A 21,721-nucleotide genomic window follows, 5' to 3' on the forward strand; every position below is an offset into this window, starting at 1 on the left:
ATTGAAAATTAGTTAAAAAAGCAGCCTTTTGTGTCAACGTTTTCACCTGTAACTTCTTCTACTTATGACAACTCTTTGAAAGTAATATACCATTACATCCGCTGGACCTTCCTGGTTGTGGGGATATATAGTACTTGTAGGTTCACCAAGAAACCGACGAACCCAGAGTCAAAAACTGAGCAGCAACTTGCAATGGGTTTTTATTATGTTACGGGTATATAGCAATTATTGTGGGAAAATGTATACATGGAAAAATTGGTATGAAAGACACCTATGTATTTCTGAAATGGGAACAAATTATAGAGTCTAGAAACAGTACATATTTGCACATTTTCGAAATTGGGAATACTCATACTAGCATGAGAATTATCGGTCATTTTTCAAAATGACTTCTTTTTTACACAATGTCCTTCATTTGGAAGGCAGAAATGCATCAAAAATCAATAGGTAATAACAGTTGCTTTACAAATCTGAATTACCCTACGTCTCCCGATAAAAATGGTACCTCACTTGTGCGGGTAGGCATAGTGCCCACGACAGGAAATGTTTCAAAACCCAATGTGAACACACCACATTTTCACAATGAAAATTTACCCTTTTTTTGCCAAGTGTCTAGCTGTAGTTTTTGAACAATAGCTCTGCCGGCACCGAGGGAAACCTAGCAAACCTATCCATTTTTGAAAACTAGACACCCAGGGGAATCCAGGATGGGGTAACTTGACTGCCTCCCACCAGGTTCTGTTACCCAGAATCCCTTGCAAACCTAAAAAATTGTCCCAAAAACCACATTTTCCCCACATTTCTGTGGTGTAAAGTTCTGGAATCTGTGTGGATCCACAAATTTCCACCAACCCCGCGTTTCCAAAAGTCTTCAGAGAAAAATGGTACCTCACTTTTGTGGCTCGGCATAGTGCCCGCGACAGGAAACGGCGCAAAACGCAACGTGGACACACCTCAATTTCTCAGTGAAAAATTACCCTTTTTTGGCAAAGTGCTTAGCTGTAGTTTTTTAACCCTAGCTCTGCCGGCACCTAGGGAAACCTAGCAAACCTGTACATTTGTGAAAACTAGACACCCAGGGCAATCCAGGATGCAGTGACTTGACTGCCTCCCACCAGGTTCTGTTACCCAGAATCCCTTGCAAACCTAAACAATTGTAAAAAAAAAAAAGAATTCCCACATTTCTGTGGTGGAAAGTTCTAGAATCTGCGTGGATCTACAAATTTCCACCCACCCCGCGTTCCCCAAAGTCTTACGAGAAAAATGGTACCTCACTTGTGTAGGTTGGCCTAGTGCCCACAACAGGAAACGGCACAAAACGCAACGTGGTCACTCCTCAATTTCGCAGTGAAAAATAGCCCTTTTTTGGCAAAGTACCTAGCTGTAGTTTTTGAACCATAGGTCTTCCGGCACCTAGGGAAACCTATCAAAACTATACAATTTTGAAAACTAGACACCGAGGGGAATCCAAGATGGGATGACTTAGCTGCCTCCCACCAGGTTCTGTTACCCAGAATCCCTTGCAAACCTAAAAAATTGTCAAAAAACCCACATTTTCACCACATTTCTGTGGTAGAAAGTTCTGAAATCTGCGTGGATCCACAATTTTCTACCCACCCCGCGTTCCCCAAAGTCTTCCGAGAAAAAAGGTACCTCACTTGTGTGGGTCGGCCTAGTGCCCGTGACAGGAAACGGCGCAAAACGCAATGTGGTCACACCTCAATTTCGCAGTAAAAATGACCTTTTTTGGCAAAGAGCCTAGCTGTAGTTTTTGAACCCTAACTCTACCGGCACCTAGGGAAACCTAGCAAACCTATACATTTCTGAAAACTAGACACCCAGGGGAATCCAGGATGGGGTGACTTGACTGCCTCCCACCAGGTTCTGTTACCCAGAATCCCTTGCACACCTACAAAATTGGCAAAAAAACACATTTTCCCCACATTTCTGTGGTGGAAAGTTCTGGAATCTCCGTGGATCCACAAATTTCCACCCACCCCGTGTTCCCCAAAGTCTGACGAGAGAAATGGTACCTCACTTGTGTAGGTTGGCCTAGTGCCCGCGACAGGAAACGGTGCAAAACGCAACATGGTCACACCTCAATTTTGCAGTGAAAAATGACCCTTTTTTGGCAAAGTGCCTAGCTCTAGTTTGTGAACCCTAGCTCTGCCGGCACCTAGGGAAACCTACCAAACCCACACATTTATGAAAACTAGACACCCAGGGGAATCCAGGATGGGGTGACTTGACTGCCTCCCACCAGGTTCTGTTACCCAGAATCCCTTGCAAAACTAAAAAATTGGCAAAAAAAACACATTTTCCCCACATTTCTGTGGTGGAAAGTTCTGGAATCTGCGTGGATCCACAAATTTCCACCCACTCCGTGTTCCCCAAAGTCTTACGAGAGAAATGGTACCTCACTTGTGTAGGTTGGCCTAGTGCCTGTGACAGGAAACGGCGCAAAACGCAACGTGGTCACACTTCAATTTCGCAGTGAAAAATGACCCTTTTTTGGCAAAGTGCCTAGCTCTAGTTTGTGAACCCTAGCTCTGCTGGCACCTAGGGAAACCTACCAAATCCACACATTTCTGAAAACTAGACACCCGGGGCCTTCAAGGGAGATATGGCTTGCATGGATCCCCAACGTTTCCTTACCCAGAACTCCCTGCAAACCTCAATTGTAGCTGAAAAAAATCACTTTTTTCACATATTTTTGTGTGGGAAAGTTGTGGCATCACCGGGTTCACACAAATTTCCCACCACCCAGCGTTCCCTCAGGTCTCCCGATAAAAATGGCGCCTCACTTGTGTGGGAGGCCCAAGTACCCACGACAGGCTAGGGCCCAAACCTTAGTGAGGCGACCTCAAAATTGCCTATCTCAAAACCACCTGGTTTTGCAAGGGGAGTCACCTGGGTTTTTGGCCCTGTGCTCAGCGGCCATCTAGGGAAACCTACCAAACCCACACATTTCTGAAAACTAGACACCCGGGGGCTTCAAGGGAGATATGACTTGCATGGATCCCCAACGTTTCCTTACCCAGAACTCCCTGCAAACCTCAATTGTAGCTGAAAAAAATCACTTTTTTCACACATTTTTGTGTGGGAAAGTTGTGGCATCACCGAGCTCACACAAATATCCCACCACCCAGCGTTCCCCCAGGTCTCCCGATAAAAATGGTGCCTCACTTGCGTGGGAGGCCCAAGTATCCGTGACAGGCAAGGGCCCAAGACGCAGTGAGGCAACATCAAAATTGCCTATTTTAAAACCACCTTGTTTTGCAAGGGGGGTCACCTGGGTTTTTGTCCCCGTGCTCGGCGGCCATCTAGGGAAACCTACCAAACCCACACATTTCTGAAAAGTAGACACCTGGTGGCTTCCAGGGAGGTATGGCTTGCATGGATACCCCAACGTTTCCTTACCCAGAATCCTCTGCAAACCTAATTTTTACCTGCAAAAAATCATTTTTTTCACATATTTTGGTGTGGGAAAGTTGTGGCATCACCGGGCTCACACAAATTTCCCACCACCCAGCGTTCCCCCAGGTCTCCCGATAAAAATGGCGCCTCACTTGTGTGGGAGGCTCAAGTACCCGCGACAGGCTAGGGCCCAAAACTTAGTGAGGCGACCTCAAAATTGCCTATCTCAAAACCACCTGGTTTTGCAAGGGGAGTCACCTGGGTTTTTGGCTCTGTGCTCGGCGGCCATCTAGGGAAACCTACCAAACCCACACATTTCTGAAAACCAGACACCCGGGGGCTTCCAGGGAGGTATGGCTTACGTGGATCCCCCAACGTTTCCTTACCCAGAATCCCCTGCAAACCTCAATTTTAGCTGAAAAAAATCACTTTTTTCACACTTTTTTGTGTGGGAAAGTTGTGGCATCACCGAGCTCACACAAATATCCCACCACCCAGCGTTCTCCCAGGTCTCCCGATAAAAATGGTGCCTCACTTGTGTGGCCCAAGTACCCGAGACAGGCAAGGCAAACACTGTGGCTATTTTTTTGGGTGTGGGGGCATTGGTATGCCCATTCTGGGCAGCCCCCACCCATAAAAAAAGCCAGCGTAATCGTTGGTGTCTAGTGGGATTTTTGCCCCCCCTGGGGGGGGGCAGATTGGGGGCTACAACCCCATCTGTCCCCCAGGGGGGGCAGGAAGGCTGTAATTTTTGCGGGGAGGGGGTGGGGGCATGGGCATACCCAGTTTGGGCAACCCCCACCCTAATTCAAATTTGCCCCCAAAAAATCCCTGGTGTCTAGTGGGCTTCTTGCCCCCCGGAAGGGAAGATTGGGGGATACTGCCCCATCTGTCCCCCGGGGGGGCAGGAAGGTTGTAATCTTTGAAGGGAGGGGGCGGGGGCATGGGCATGCCCGTTTTGGGCAACCCCCACCCTAATTCGAATTTGCCACCAAAAAATCCCTGGCGTCTAGTGGGCTTTTTGCCCTCCCGGCGGGGCAGATTTGGGGCGAATGTTCCCATCTGCCCCCCAGGGGAGGCAGAAAGTCCAAAAGACGCCAGGGAGTTTTGGGGAAAATTTTTATTAGGGTGGGGCTGCCCAAAACGGGCATGCCAATGCCCCCACCCTAATTAAAATTTGCCTAAAAAATCCCTGGCATCTATTGGGCTTTTTGCCCCCCCCCCAGGTCGCAGATTTGGGGCTAATGCCCCCATCTGCCCCCCAGGGGGGGCAGAAAGGCTGTCATTTTTGCGGGGGTGGGTGGAGGCATGGGCATGCCCATATTGGGCAGCCCCCACCACAAATTATAATTTTAAAAATATCCCTGGCGTATAGTGGGCTTTCTGCCCTCAGGGGGGAAGATTAGGGGCTACTGCCCCCAACTACCCCCCAGGGGGGGCAGAAAGGCTGTCAATTTTGCAGGGTGCTGCCAAAAGGTAATATCCCTGGTGTCTAGTGGGCTTTTTGCCCCCCCCCGGGGGCAGATTGTGGGCTACTGCCTCATATGCCCCCCAGGGGGGGCAAAAAGACTAAATCACACCCAAATCATTTGGGGGGAGCAAAAGCCCTTGCCCAAGGGGCCGCTCCCCCTCCCTGGTGTCTAGTGGGTGGATTCCTGCTTGGGGATCGCCCTCCTGGAGCGATCCCCAAGCAGGAATCCACTGGGGAGGGGTACCATTGGAAAGGGGAGATTCTTCCCTTTCCGATGATACCTCTCCCGCCTTTCTACGTGCCCGGGGGGCTGAGATTGCCCCCTGAGCACATAGAAAGTTAAACTGAAATGAGCCTAAAGGCTCATTTCAGTTTCGGTTTCTGTGCAATGACGACAGCGACGTGCGTGCTGATAGTCATTGCACAGAAACTTGGGAGAGGGACTTGGGAGCTGGAGATGCTCTTCCCCAGCTCCTAAGGTCAAAGGGATTAAATAGAAATCCCTCTGCTGTCTGCAGCAGAGCGATTTCTTGCCCCTGGCCTCATGACTGAATGGTTCAGTCATGAGCACAGGGGCACCGATGCTCATGACGGAACCATTCTGTTATGAGCATCGAAGGGGTTAAGGAGAAATGCCAAAGCTTTTTTGCTGGTAACTAGCTGCTTCAGCAATAGCAAGACTATGGAGGGGAAAGGAATTTAGATAAACACTCAAAGGTCTAACATCTGCCTCATCTAATTATCACATGCTTGCAGGCATTTTAACCATCACTATGTGAGACGTTTCTCCCCTGCCCATGTACTCCATCGATATATTTATTTCTGTTTTACAAACAATACTCCCAATGATCAAATACAAATTGCCAGAATGGCATGGACACGCCAACTTGATGCCTGGCATTATCAGGAAACTGACAGACAATGCACATGAACCCACAACTGACCACATCGGGTCTCTTTGCAGTGGTTGTACAACGTTTTAACAATGTATATTTTAACAATCAAATGAACAAGTTGCGCGAATCTCAGCTATAACCGCTTAAAGATAGAGAGAAAGGTGATGACAAACTATGATGCCTTCAGTTGGTAATCTGAAGACAAAAGCAGCTAGGTATGCACTCAATATTCTCAAATTCAAACTGTAATGTAGCTATGTACTCAAAAGTAATCAGATTTCAAACAATTATGGTGTGCACCTGAAAGATGGCACTGCCAGCCACCTATATACAACAATGTCAAGAAAAAATCTAAACAAATGTTTAGAAAAACAAGTGCACTACTCAGTGCCCAGGTGGGGCATATTGATGTTAAACATAAATGAATAACGTACTATCACAAATATTATCTAAACAAGTGAAACAATTATTCAAGAGTAACACCATTTTATAACATTTAAATCATCATTGTAGTTGATTCTCCACACTGAAAAACACAAATGAATATCGAAGCTGAATCCATGTGTCCATATGGTATTTACTCGATAGCAAGAAAAGGTTAACAGAACAATGTTTCTTCTCAACGAGAATTCACAATTTCGGAAGGCAAATCCCAATGCATTTCGGGCTTAAAACATAGCCCTTCATCAGGGGAATCTCTAGAAACAAACCATATATATGTCAATTAAAAATATATCACAAATTATCACACCAAGTTCAATTATGCTGTACAAGGAAAGCGCAAGGGGATAACATTATGGTCATAACACCAGAAGTAAGGTACCACCACCAAGGGAACCGAAAAACATGGTGTAAATGCCTCAAAAGTATGTGTGTATTGAAGAAAAAATGGTGCTCAAAACAGTGCCTGGTAAATAACTACGCAAACCAGTTACCCGTGTAGCAACAATACAACACCAACACCTCAAGAAACCAAATCGTTGTGTCAGACTCGCAAAAACAATGATTACCTGAAAAACTACGATGGGTAAACCACGAAAGCATATACATCAGCTGAAGCTAGTGACATCTATGGGCTGATCAAGGAAGCAAGGGCATTTGATACATCCACAGGTTCAACCCTACAGCAGCTTCGGCAATTGGAATACTTAATGCGCCGCGAAGTCAATCAGCGCCTGCACGCGACGACTCTCGTTCAGTATCATAAAGCGAGCAGGATTCCAAGGGGCTTGCGTTTAGCAATTAAGCCCATGCTTTTTAACATGAACAAGAAATTTATGGAGAAATGGTACGCCATTCTCAATAAGTGCTCTTTGGATTTAATCCTTTTGATTGTGGAAGAATTATCACAAATCATTGTTGAGCTTGAATCTGAAATTAAAAATTTGCAGGCCACTTTAATATCCCAAATGGCACCTGAGGTTTGGTCTAAAACACTTGATGACATTAATCTTAAACTAGACAACTATGCCAAAGAAATACATGAGCGCAAAATCAGAAAATTCCGCAGGGACACTATTGATTATAAGTTAGATGAGGTCTATACCTGGGCGGAAGTATACGCCCAGAAACGTAACTGGCAGAAACAAGGAACTACCTCTTCTGAGGAGAGTTTAGTTTCGGTTACAGACACTCAGCTGTCCCGTCCACCTGCCTCTACTCATGTTCAGTCACAAGACAGTGTACCAACTGAAACTGGGCCAAGTACTTCGAAGGTGGCTTTTTTGGAGATAAGCCCAGCGTCAAACCAACCTCCAACAGGAACTCCATCTGCAAAACCCGCAGAGGGCACAGATTCGACAAAAACAGGACCCTCAAGAAGGAAGAAACACTAGTAGTTAACATTTCATCTAAATCTTTAACTCCCAAACAAATTTCAGTTCTTAGCAAAGGTTGTTCCTTTGTTCCATCATACACAGGAAAGACTCTTGATTCGCAGGTTGATCTTTTTAAATTCACCAGAAAGCTACGCCTTCGTTACTTTTTTTCCACAGTTGAAACTACTCCCAATTTTACAGCAGATGATGATAATCTAGAATTTAGACCTAAAAGCTCCTTCCTACCTCCTTTCTCACATAAAACGATTGATCTATTTGAGAATTTAGTCAAACAGGACCTTAAACACATTCCGTGTTCAAAAACAGTGTCTTTTAACTTGACAAAAGGTGAAAAAATGGCTTTGAATTCTCTAAGATGCAATACCACTCTTCATTTCACGAAAGCAGATAAAGGAGGGGCACTTGTTGTGATGGATCGTTCTCATTATGAAACCAAAGTTGAGACAATGTTACTTGACCAAGACACCTATATTCCGCTCACTACTGATCCCACTAGTTCCTTTTTGTCCTTATTAAATTCAATTTTACAGAATGCTGAGGACATGGGCTGGATTAACACTAAGACCAGAGAGTATTTGTTTACGAGATTTCCTCGTAGACCCTCCTTATACATGCTGCCAAAGATCCATAAAAATGTAACTGACCCCCCGTTGAGACCCATAGTCTCCGGTTGTGGGTCGATTCATGATTCACTAGGACGATACTTAGATACCTTTTTTCAACCAGTGGTGCAGTCTAGTCCATCTTATCTACAGGATACTACACATCTATTGAACATCATTGCAGATATGAGATTGCCATCGTCATCTGAAGTCTTTTTCTGTACTATCGATGTTGTGTCTTTGTACACTTCGATTCCCCACGTGGAGGGGATAGAAGCTGTTGAATGGGCCTTACTTAAACAGGACTCCATCAGAGCCAATAAAGTGTTTTTATTAGAACTACTACACTTTTGTTTATTCCATAGTTATTTTCAGTGGAAGGGCAATTTTTTTCTCCAAGCCAATGGCACATCGATGGGCTTTTCTGGGGCACCCAGCTATGCCAACATTTTAATGCTTAAATATGAAACTGAGCATATTCTTTCTAATCCATTGTGGGCATCCAATCTTTTGATGTATCGTCGATATATAGATGATATTTTGGTTGTATGGCAGGGGTCTAAACATGTACTAGTATCATGCATCCATCAGTTGAATACAATTAATCCTCGTATTCAATTTACATATTCTGTTGACCCTCTAAGTATTGCATATCTTGATGTCACTCTGACAAGGACAGGAACTCATATTGAGACAGCGGTATATAAGAAACAGACTGATCGTAATAATGCTTTGCATTATCAGAGTTTTCATCCTTGGTCTCTAAAAAGACATTTGCCTTTCTCCCAACTGTTAAGAATCAGACGCATCTCCTCTGACCCTGAGTCAAGCGTGCAGACCATGCATGAATTTAAGGATAAATTTCTAGCTAGAGGTTATCCTTTGAAATTGGTGAATGATGCAGAAAGTCGAGCAATGACTAAGAGTCGTGAATCACTTCTTCGCAAACAGGATACACCGGTTTCCTCTAGCCGGGAAGTATTTGTATCCACTTTTTCTAGAAATTCCAACTACATTAAAAAAAGTATCCTACAACGTTGGGATTTACTCCAAAATGAAGCTGATTTTGGTAATCTTTTTTCTGAGCAACCACTATTTGCTTATAAAAGGTCCAACAACCTTAAGGAAATGCTTAATCAGACTTCAGTCAAACCCACTATGTCATCTAGAGGTATGACTACTTGTATGAACTGCTCACATTGTAATAATGCCGTTACTGGCAAGTACATAACTCATCCCTGGACAGGGAAAAAGATCACCCTTAACTTTGATGCGAATTGCAACAGTCACCATGTCATATATTTCATCAAATGTCCATGCGAGATGTTTTATGTTGGCAAAACGGAAAGGTCAATTCGGGTCCGACTGACTGAACACAAGAGCAGAATTCGTACTAAAACCACCAGCTCACCCCTTGCAGCACACTGGCTTGAGAAAAAGCATTCTATTGCACAATTGCGATTTGGAATTTTAGAGAAAGTGATACCACGTCCTGATAGAGATATGATTAAGTTTATGCTGCAGCGCGAAGCGTATTGGATTTGGTTCATGCAAAGTCTCTTGCCAAAGGGGCTTAATGATAAGTTCGAATTGTCTTGTTTTTTATAAAAGTTCATTATCAATTCTCATGCAATTCATTGATGTATTATTCATGTATAATGCCTATAGTTTGTTGCATTTGTACCCCCACTTGATGTAAAACATTATTGGTCGTGCACCAGTTGTTTCCCTTCTCTTCTTTTTCTTTGACTTGTCGCGCATTCCTTACTCGTATCACTATTTTGAGTTTTATTCAGTTATTTTCTTTCATCTAGTTAGTTTGGTGTTTATATTTCGGTTTTTTTCATATTGTGTAAACCTTTTAAATATGGCGGCCGTTTGATACGGGAGAGACATAGTGGAAACGCTAGTCCTGTTTCCATTACCATACTCACTTAAAAACACGCCGACGCGAGCGGCTTTTTCGAAGAGCCAGCGTTGTTGGTGATTTGAGGTGTAACGCAGTTCAATTGGGTAAGTGTTAACGTCGCCTTCACTTTAGACTCTAAGCAGATTTGGATTCTTACTAGCATGCTAAAAATCGCGTTTTGCAATTTTGCAGAGCTTACACGTTGGCTGCACTAAAACACTGCCTGTTGGTTGACCATTTGATTAATCTCACTTGTGTGAGTATTAAGGGTAAGCTTTGTTTCTTGGTTATTCATACACTTATGTGAACGAGATGTTTCGATTAGGCTTCTGGTTTAATTCACGCATTTTTTACAGTGTGACTTCAGGATTGTTAACTACATACTTAGCGTCGAGCTTCTGTCACACCATTTGTGGTTTACCCATCGTAGTTTTTCAGGTAATCATTGTTTTTGCGAGTCTGACACAACGATTTGGTTTCTTGAGGTGTTGGTGTTGTATTGTTGCTACACGGGTAACTGGTTTGCGTAGTTATTTACCAGGCACTGTTTTGAGCACCATTTTTTCTTCAATACACACATACTTTTGAGGCATTTACACCATGTTTTTCGGTTCCCTTGGTGGTGGTACCTTACTTCTGGTGTTATGGCCATAATGTTATCCCCTTGCGCTTTCCTTGTACAGCATAATTGAACTTAGTGTGATAATTTGTGATATATTTTTAATTGACATATATATGGTTTGTTTCTAGAGATTCCCCTGATGAAGGGCTATGTTTTAAGCCCGAAATGCATTGGGATTTGCCTTCCGAAATTGTGAATTCTCGTTGAGAAGAAACATTGTTCTGTTAACCTTTTCTTGCTATCGAGTAAATACCATATGGACACATGGATTCAGCTTCGATATTCATTTGTGTTTTAAGTGTGGAGAATCAACTACAATGATGATTTAAATGTTATAAAATGGTGTTACTCTTGAATAATTGTTTCACTTGTTTAGATAATATTTGTGATAGTACGTTATTCATTTATGTTTAACATCAATATGCCCCACCTGGGCACTGAGTAGTGCACTTGTTTTTCTAAACATTTATTCAGTTGGTAATCGGCAGCTCTTAAGTTCTGAGGGCAGTTTGCAGAGCAAAGGAACAGGAAACTTGGGATTCATACGCACAGGCTGTGGGCACAACATTTTGTTTGTTTTTAATTTTAAATATGTAGTGTTGATAAGTACGAAGCAAATATTTTCATCTGACTCCCTAAGATGGAAACGACCAGTGAAACCAGAACATTCACCTGAAAAGAAACAGCAATTTATCATACAAGAATATATTACAATCTAAAATATCGTTACCTTCATCATCCTACTGTTGCCTTATCCTTTGTTTAGTGCCCACTGTGTCTTGGAAAGCAAGCTCACAAAAGATAAAAATGCACCATTCTGTTAATTTACAATGTGGGTAATCTGGCAAATGCACACACAATCTCAAACAGACCTGTCAAAGTTACACCGCTGTAAAATGTATGTGTGTGTTTCGGACCATTGTAAGAGTCATTCTCGCCTAAGCATACCTCTGCACATATCAACAGTAGAATGTTGTAGCAGGTACCATTGGTGTTATTTATTTTCCACTTCCCCACCCTCCTAACCTAATTTTCTTTTTCTGGTTCTCCAGCACCATGAGGTCACAGCGCTATGCAAATATGATCACTCCACTGCAAACAATAAACAAAATAAAAAGCATTGTCATTTGCAACGCCAAAGGGTGTAACTTTCACAAATGCGAGACCGATTGCATTGCAAATGCTTGTTTTAATTTCTGTTCCATTGGTGTCAACTATTTTCCACCGCCCCTCCCTTGTAACCTATTTTCCAATTTCTGGTTCTCCAGCAACCCAATGTCATACAAACAGCAAGAACGCTATGCAAATATGATCACTCCACTGCAAACAAAAAAACGAAAGCAGAAAACATTGTCATCTACAACGCCAATAGCTCTAAGTTTCACAAATGCGAGACTGATTGCATTGCAAATGCTTGTTAATATATATAGTTTAAAATCTTAAATCTTAAACATTTTAATATATAACATTAAAAAAATGTAAACTAAATGAGTTTAGGTAACATTTAATACTATAAATAAGTGCATACCTCTATAAACATACACACATAAATATATGTGTGTACGTTTATATATACACACATATATATATTCATTGAAAAAACCATAGGTTTCAGGCACGTTATAGTTTGAAATTACCATTTGAAAAACCTTAGAAATTCACTGAAAAAAACCATAGGTTTCAGGGATGTTATAGTTAGTTAGACATTTCACTCGTACAAAACCATAGAAATTCCCCTGTTATAGTTAGTTCAGCTAACTATAACTCGCGCACCCGCAATGCACTGCAGGTGACGTCACATATTACATCATTCATGACATGGTCAGTGACATCACTGATGACATCACTGATGACATGATGACATCATCCAGTGACAGTGTTTTTCTTTAAAGTGTAAATATGTATTATAGATATGCCAAGGTGTATTGAAGAATGAGTGGGTGTATAAGTGTCTGGATGGAGGATTTAGAAGGTGCGTGACTGACTGTTTAAGTGAGTGATTACATGTGTCTTACTGAATGCATGGGTTAGTGACTAATCTGTGTGAGTGTCTGTCTTAGTCTGTCTGTTGTTGTATAAGCTGCTGCATGGGTTGCTCAGTAGCTACATGAGTGTCTATATGGGTTATCGATTAGTTGCCTGAGTATTTGTATGGGTGCCTGAATGTGTGTGTGTGGGTGGGTGGAAGGTGTGTGACTCTGTGCATAGATGTTTGAGTGGTTGATTCACTGTGTATATGGGTTCAAGAGTGCATGTGGAAACAGCTGTATGGGTGGGTGAGTGTGTGTATGGGTGTGTTGGTGAGTGAATGGATGTCTCAATGGTACATGTTCAAGTAACTACATATGTAAAAGGCAGAGTATGTGCGAGTTGAACTATATAAATGACTATACGTGAGAGTCAGTGATTGTGAGAGTAGCTGTATGGATGAGTGTGTACTTGTATAAATGATTGCATAAGAGAGTAAGTATGCATTTGTTTCTGTTTGAATAAGTGATGTGTTGTGTGTATAACTGTAAAGGTCAGTAAATGGAAGTGTGATTGATTCTTTGCATGACTGACAATGTGTGTGAGTAACTCAGGATGAGTGGTGGTGTGAGTGCATGTATAGGTGTATGAGTGCTTGTGATAATGTTGTATTGATGAGTGACTGCATGTATCTGTGATTGTATGGGTGAATGAGTGGATGTGTGTGTAGTCCTAGGAATTAGTGAGTACGTATGTAGTAACTGGTATTGGTGTGTCAATGGTTTCGAAAATGGTAGTCTGTATTTTACAGTGAGTGTATCAAAGGTTATATTAGAGTGTGAAGAGGTGCATCAGATTTTCACGTGGATGATGTCATCAGTGATGTCATCAGTGATGTCATGTGAGATGCAATCAGTGATGTCACTGACCATGCCATGAATGATGTAATATGTGACGTCAGCAGCAGTGCATTGCGGGTGCGCGAGTTATAGTTAGCTGAACTAACTATAACAGGGGAATTTCTATGGTTTTGTACGAGTGAAATGTCCAACTAACTATAACGTCGTTGAAACCTATGATTTTTTTCAGTGAATGTCTAAGGTTTTTTAACTGCTAATTTCTAACTATAACGTGCCTGAAACCTATGGTCTTTTCAGTGAATTTCATAGGTTTTTTAAATGCTAATTTCTAAATGTAATGGTCATTAAACCTATGCTTTTTTCTGTGATTTTAAATTATCATCCCATTTTCAACCTCGTGAAAACTGCCGATATCGCCGGTTTTCCAGCGATAGCTTCTGCTAAAAAAATTGCCACAAATGAGAGCAACAACTAACGCTAATGATATACAGAGTAGGCGTTCCCGTGCAAAAATAATTCGAAAACACCACTTCCTGATATTTTCAACGACCAGCTAAATCTGCGATACGATCCAAAAACAGGCGAAAAGCCGCGTTAGCAGTAAGAATTTAACACCTGCCTTTTACTGGTGTAAAGCAGGACGACTACCTACAGTATGAAAGGGAGCCCAGCCCAGAGCCACATCTGAAGACCAACACATGTCATAGAGCTACTGATCATACAGCTCTGACACCCAAGAAGGCCACAACACCCACCACCACCATCCCCAGAACCTCCCACTGGACCACCCCCCCAACCACCGAGGCAGAGCAGAACACGACAGCAGACCTTCCCAAAACGGCATGGCCCCTCAGCCACACAATAGCTGAATGTTGGGAGATGTGGCAACCAAGTATGTGTGAAGGACGCAAGTCACCCATCAATAACAATGCACACAATGCCAAGTGTAGCGGTAATGTACTAGACAGACCTCACTATGCAGAGCATAGACCTCTCCATGTGTATATATACTGCTGGTGTTTGTAGTGTTGTGGACAGTGGACGCAACCATGTTACCTCAGGCAATGGGAAAAATCTCGGTCATGTAGCTGTGTTGTCCCCCCCTGTAAGTGGAAGTGGAGTGTGCAGGTCCAACATACGCCACTCCAGCGTAGGAGTGTGAATAAATAGGCCGGGACTCTGGGTGTGGTTCACTTCTGGGAAGGCCAACGTGTATGCCACAGCGGCGGCCCTCACCCTGTCACAAGGCCGCCACTGTGACCGCCACCCTCCTCAACACAGGCCCCCTGAAACCAAGCGTCACAGCGTCACAGAGTTATGTCTGTACAGACTACTGCCTTTGATGTACACTGCGGACAGAAGGGCTCACAATTCAGATCGAGTCGCGATTCCAGATGACACAGTCCAGTAGGCAAGAGACATTGCTCCCAGTGCGGCCTGCCCGGACCACGCATCATCGCAGACTGCGCACACGCTGAGTGCTTCAGGTGCCACTAACTCAGTGCACCACAAGTCATCTCCATGTAGCCTTATCAAGGCAGAATTCATTAGGCAAAAGACATTGCTACTAGTGCGGCCCACCCAGACCATGCATCATCACTGGCTGCGCACACGCTGAATGATTCTGATGCCACTAACTCAGTACACCACAAGTCACAGCCACATGGCCTTACTGAGGCAGAATTCATTAGACAAAAGACATTTCTCCCAGTGCGGCCCACCTGGACAACGCATCATCGCAGACTGCACACACGCTGAGTGCTTAAGGTGCCACTAACTCAGTGCACCACAAGTCATTGCCACGTAGCCTTATTAAGGCAGAATTCATTATGCAAAAGACATTGCTACCAGTGCGGCTCGCCCGGACCACGCATCATCGCAGGCTGCGCACACGCTGAATGCTTCAGGTACCACTAACTCTGTGCACCACAAGTCACCGCCACGTAGCCTTATTGAGGCAGAAATAATTAGGCAAAAGACATTGCTACCAGTGCAGCTTGTGGACCACGCATCATCGCTGACTGTGCACACGCTGACTGTGCACACACTGAAAGCTTCAGGTGCCACTAACTCTGTGCAGCTCAAGTCAATGCCACGTGGCTGTCTGTCCTTGCTGACCGCTGCCTCCGGCCTACACTGCGGGTAGCAGGGCTGACAATTCAGATAGAGTCGCGATTGCAGATGGTGCAGTTCAGTAGGCAACAGACATTGCATCCAGTGCGGCCTGCCCGGACCACGCATCGTCACTGGCTGTGCACATGCTGAGTGCTTCAGGTACCACTAACTCTGTGCAGCTCAAGTCAAAGCCACGTGGCTGTGGGCCCTTGCTGACCGTTCCCTCCGGCCTACACTGTGGGCAGCAGGGCTCACAATAAAAATTGAGTCTTGATTCATTAATAGCAGAGTCCAGTAGACAACTAAGTATAACGTCCCTAAAACCTACATAATATCCTTTTAGTATCCTTGATTCAAGAACTTATTTTATATCAGTTATAGCTTTACTACAATGACCAAATTCATCTTGCAAGTCCAAAGGAACACTGAATGGCAGTCTACACTGCGGACAGCAGAGCTCACAATTTAAATTGAGACATGATTTATTAATTGCAGACAGAATTGTACTCTATGTCCTTGGATTTTGTCAAGAGGAAGTGACAAAAAGCATTCCTCGATGTCTGTGCTGGCTACTACCTTCGATCTACACTGCGGACAGCAGGGCTCACAATTGAAATCGAGTCGTGATTGCAGATGACGCAGTCCAGTAGGTAACAGACATTGTTCCCACTGCGGCCCGCCTGGACCAAGCATCATCACTGGCTGCACACGCTGAGTGGTTCTGGTGCTACTAACTGTGCAGCTCAAGTCAACGCCACATGGCTGTCTGTCCTTGCTGACTGCTGCCTCCGGCCTACACTGCGGTCAGCAGGGCTGACAGTTCAGATAGAGTCGCGATTGCAGATGATGCAGTGCAGTAGGCAACAGACATTGCTACCAGTGCAGCCCACCAGGACCACGCATCATCGCACGCTGCACACACGCTGAGTGCTTCAGGTGCCACTAAGTCAATGCCACGTGGCTGTGGGCCCTTCCTGACCGCTGCCTCCGGCCTACACTGCAATCAGCAGGGCTCACAATTCAAAATTAGTATCTATGCAAATTGTGTAAGAGACTATAATCGGTTAAGAAGACCAAATGCTCCCAATCTGTGCAGCTAAAGTCAACGCCACATGGCTGTGGGCATTTGCTGACCGCTGCCTCCGGCCTACAATGTGGTCAGCAGGGCTCACAATTCAAATTCAGCCTTGATTCATTAATTTCAGAGTCCAGTAGGCAACTAACTATAACGTCCCTGAAACCTACATATTTTGACAATGTAGTCCATACATATTTCATCTTTCGTTCCATACGCCCACACTGCGGTTAGCAGAGCTCACAATTTACATTGAGACATGATTTATTAATTGCAGACAGAATTGTACTCTATGTCCTCGGATTTTGTCAAGAGGAAGTGACAAAATACATTCCTCGATGTCTGTGCTGACTGCTGCCTTCGGTCTACATTGCGGACAGCAGGACTCACAATTCAGATCGAGTTGCGATTGCAGATGATGCAGTCCAGTTGGCAACAGACATTGGTACGAGTGCGGCCCTCCCGGACCACGCATCATCGCTAGCTGTGCACACGCGGAATGCTTCTGATGCCCCTACCTCAGTGCACCACAACTCATGGACCCTTTATGATAGAATCTTTTGTGTATGATTTCAGATCTGCTGCCCCTACCTCAGTGCACCACAAGTCATGAACCCTTTATGATAGAATCTTTTGTGTATTATTTCACATCTGGTGCCCCTACCTTAGTGCTGCACAAGTCATTGATCCTTTATGATTGAATCTCTGTGTGTGATTTAATGATTACTGTTGTACTTGTTGCCAGCACCAACCATTCCCTGAGGGCTGGCTTACACTCACCCCACAAGTATCCAGCACAGACGTCACTGAACATGTGACCCTGGTAATAAAAAGGGGCAGAGCACATGTGCCCGTACCCAGTTCCACTATCTAACTGTGTCCGTGTGCTCATTATGTATGCATGATGCTGCCCCTGGGCCCTACCACATTACATTCTCCTGTGGACAGCGCTTGCAACCATGTTACCTCTGGCAGTGGGTAAAACTTTGGTTAAGTAACTTTGTCTCAGTCATTGTATAAGTACATAGGTAGAGTTTGGATCATTAGAGTACTGCTAGGAGAGTGTATAGTGAATTTATAAGTGCTTCGGAATTGGCGGAGTGATTGGATAAGTACATATGTTGGCGGAGCCTAACCCCCGAGCACAAGCTTGGCTCTAATTGGCTGCCCTCCATGTGCCAAAAACTGAAGTTTGGGCTTCGCATGGCCCTGTATTGCTACAGCTGCAACACTCCACTGAATGTGCAATAAACATTCATATCCACACAGATATGTCGTGCACGATCTTTCATGTGTGGAAGTATGGATGAATGTAGGGTCAGTGATTCCCCCCTACCTTCCATGTTGGCCATGTTTTGGGACTTGGGTCACAGGGTGACACATTGGCGCTTGCGGCCCGGGTGGCGATACAACAGGGACACCCGCATCAGTTGATTCCTCATACAGCCCAGGACGGAACCACGCCCAGATCTCCGGAGTCATTGTTCACAGCCTCACTCAGGACTGGCATATGCCAGGCTAGCCCACTCTGCTTATGCATACAGGGAGGGACAACAATGCGACATGTCCCAGATTTTCATTGTAGTGATCTGCTGCTCACAGGTCTAGTTGTCAGTACGCCACAGCCACTCCCTGACGGCTGGTTTACACCCACACCACACCCATCAAGCACAGGCGTCACAGGACACGTGACCCTGCCAATAAAAAGGACCGGGAGCCACTGCTCCACGCCATTTCCATTTCAGACTTAGTGGCAGCGGATGCACTGCAGCTGGCACAGGCACACCGCCACGGGACGGTGACTTTCTGTGCACTGAGGTAGGGGCACTGTAAGTGCTGAGCGGGTGTGCAGCCTGCGATGATGCTCCGTCCCGGCGGTCCAGACAGGTCAGGTTTTGTGTGCCCTGCTGGACTGCAGTGTAGGCCTGAGCCATCGAACAGCGGGGTCCTACTGCCACGTGGCGTGGCCTCACTGGTCACAGAGCTAGTGGCACCACAAGGGCTGAGTGGGTGTGCAACCTGCGATGATACTTTGTCTCGGTCATTGTATAAGTACACAGGTAGAGTTTGGATCATTAGAGTACTGCAAGGAGAGTGTATAGTGAATTTATAAGTGCTTCGGAATTGGCGGAGTGATTGGATAAGTACATATGTTGGCGGAGCCTAACCCCCGAGCACGAGCTTGGCTCTAATTGGCTGCCCCCATGTGCCAAAAACTGAAGTTTGGGCTTCGCATGGCCCTGTATTGCTACAGCTGCAACACTCCACTGAATGTGCAATAGACATTCATATCCACACAGGTATGTCGTGCACGATCTTTCATGTGTGGAAGTATGGATGAATGTAGGGTCAGTGATTCCCCCCTACCTTCCATGTTGGCCATGTTTTGGGACTTGGGTCACAGGGTGACACATTGGTGCTTGCGGCCCGGGTGGCGATACAACAGGGACACCCGCATCAGTTGATTCCTCATACAGCCCAGGACGGAACCACGCCCAGAGCTCCGGAGTCATTGTTCACAGCCTCACTCAGGACTGGCATATGCCAGGCCAGCCCACTCCGCTTATGCATACAGGGAGGGACAACAATGCGACATGGCCCAGATTTTGATTGTAGTGATCTGCTGCTCACAGGTCTAGTTGTCAGTACGCCACAGCCACTCCCTGACGGCTGGTTTACACCCACAACACACCCATCAAGCACAGGCGTCACAGGACACGTGACCCTGCCAATAAAAAGGACTGGGAGCCACTGCTCCACGCCATTTCTATTTCAGACTTAGTGGCAGCGGATGCACTGCAGCTGGCACAGGCACACCGCTACGGGACAGTGACTTTCTGTGCACTGAGGTAGGGGCACTGTAAGTGCTGAGCGGGTGTGCAGCCTGCGATGATGCTCCGTCCCGGCGGTCCAGACAGGTCAGGTTTTGTGTGCCCTGCTGGACCGCAGTGTAGGCCTGAGCCATCAAACAGCGGGGTCCTACTGCCACATGGCGTGGCCTCACTGGTCACAGAGCTAGTGGCACCACAAGGGCTGAGTGGGTGTGCAACCTGCGATGATGGAGGGTGCACTGGTATGTCCTCTGCCATGGTAAAATCAAGGCGCAGCACCAAATGTGAGACCAGGTGGCCTGCGGAGCAGGGCTGCATGATGTGGAGGGGGCCCTGTCCGCGGGCCCCGGCTTGCAGCGGCACATGGTGGGCCCTCTTTTCTACATGCAGGTGGCCGAAGGTGAGCAGTGAGGCCTGGGTGCGCAGGGGCGGGGGAGACACCTCTGGCGGTGGGAGTGGATGGTGCACAGGAGCCTGGGTGCGCAGCGGCGGGCAGTCACCTCGGGGCGGTGGGAGTGGATTGGGACAACAGCCTGGTGGCGGGGGGCAGTCCCGGCAGTCACCTCCGGGATGGAGGGGATGTGTGCAGCAGCCTAAGTGCGCACAGACACCTCTGGGTGGCAGGAGTGGATGGGGTGCAGCAACCTGAATGCACAGGGCCTGGGCAAGAATATGAGTGGGGGGGGAGTGGATGGGATGCAGCAACCTGGTGCGCAGGGGTGGGACAGCAATGAAGGCGTGTGCAGTTGTATGTACTCTGCCATCACTATTTCTATACTATGTTTTCAGATGAGTGAGCTTGAAGGCTGCAGTAGGTCCCGCACGTGGTTGGAGACACATCGGTGGCAGAAAGGTGAGCTGTGAGAGTTTTGTTCGCAGTGTTGGCACTCACTCTCTCCCTCCATCTCTACCTTCTCTCTCTCACACCCTTTCTCTCTCTCTTCCTCTCTCTCTCACTCTTTCTTCCTCTCTCTCACACTTTCTCTCTTTCTCTTTCTCTCTCTTCCTCTTTTCTCTCACTCATTCTCTTCCTTTCTCTCTGTCTTCCTCTCGCACTGTTTCTTTCTCTCTCTCTCCTCCTCTCTCTCACTCTTTCTCTCTTTCTCTCTCTCTCTCTCCCTTTGATGGGGGCATGACGCACAATCTTATCTTGCTTTTTGTCTTGCAGGCTGTGATTCACAGATTGTAGAACCCACCCTCCGACACGGGCCTCCCGCCATTGGCTATGACTTGAGTTCCACTGAGTTAGTGCCACCAGGGCTGAGCGGGTGTGCAGACTGCAATGATGCATGGCCTTCATATACCATCCTGGCAATCATTCCCAATTTCAGTTGTGAGCACGGCTGGACCGCGTGTACGCCACGGCTGAGGAGGTTGCTTCGGCACGTGGTGGCCCGTTTGGACACATGCTGGTGGCGGAAGGTGAGCAGAGAGGCTTGTTTGTGCTGCGGCGGGCAGTCACCTCTGGGCGGTGGGAGTGGATGGTGGGCAGCAGCCTGGGTACGCAGGGGCGGGCAGACACCTCTGGGAGGTGGGAGTGGATGGGGTACATCAGCCTGGGTGTACAGGGCGCAGCAGGACACTCTGGGTGGGGAGTGGATGGGGTGCAGCAGCCTGGGTGCGCAGGGGCAGGACAGCCATAAAGGCGTGTGCAGTTGTATGTACTCTGCCATTACTGATTCTATACTGTGTTTCAGATAAGTGAGCTTGAGGCTGCCGTATGTACCGGCACGTGTTGGAGACACACCGGTGGCGGGAAAGATGAGCTGTAGGATTTTGTCCGCAGTGTCGGCATTCATCTCCCTCTCCACCTCTTCCTTTCTCCCACACTCTTTCTCTCTTTTTTCTCTCTCTCTCTCTCTCTCTCTCTTCTTCTTCCTCTCTCTCACACTGTTCTCTCTTCTCTCTCTTTCCTCTCTCTCTCTCTTTCTCTCTCTTCCTCTCTTTCTTCTTCCTCTTTCTGTCTTTTCTCTGTCTTCCTCTTTCACTCTTTCTCTCTCCTCTTTTCCCTCTCTCACTCTTTCTCTCTCTCTCTTTGATGGGCGCATGACGCACAATTCTATCTGGCTTTTTGTCTTGCAGGCTGTGATTCACAGATTGTCGACCCCCCCACCCCC

Source organism: Triturus cristatus, chromosome 3_2, assembly GCF_964204655.1.
Source record: "Triturus cristatus chromosome 3_2, aTriCri1.1, whole genome shotgun sequence".
Classification (NCBI taxonomy): Eukaryota; Metazoa; Chordata; class Amphibia; order Caudata; family Salamandridae; genus Triturus; species Triturus cristatus.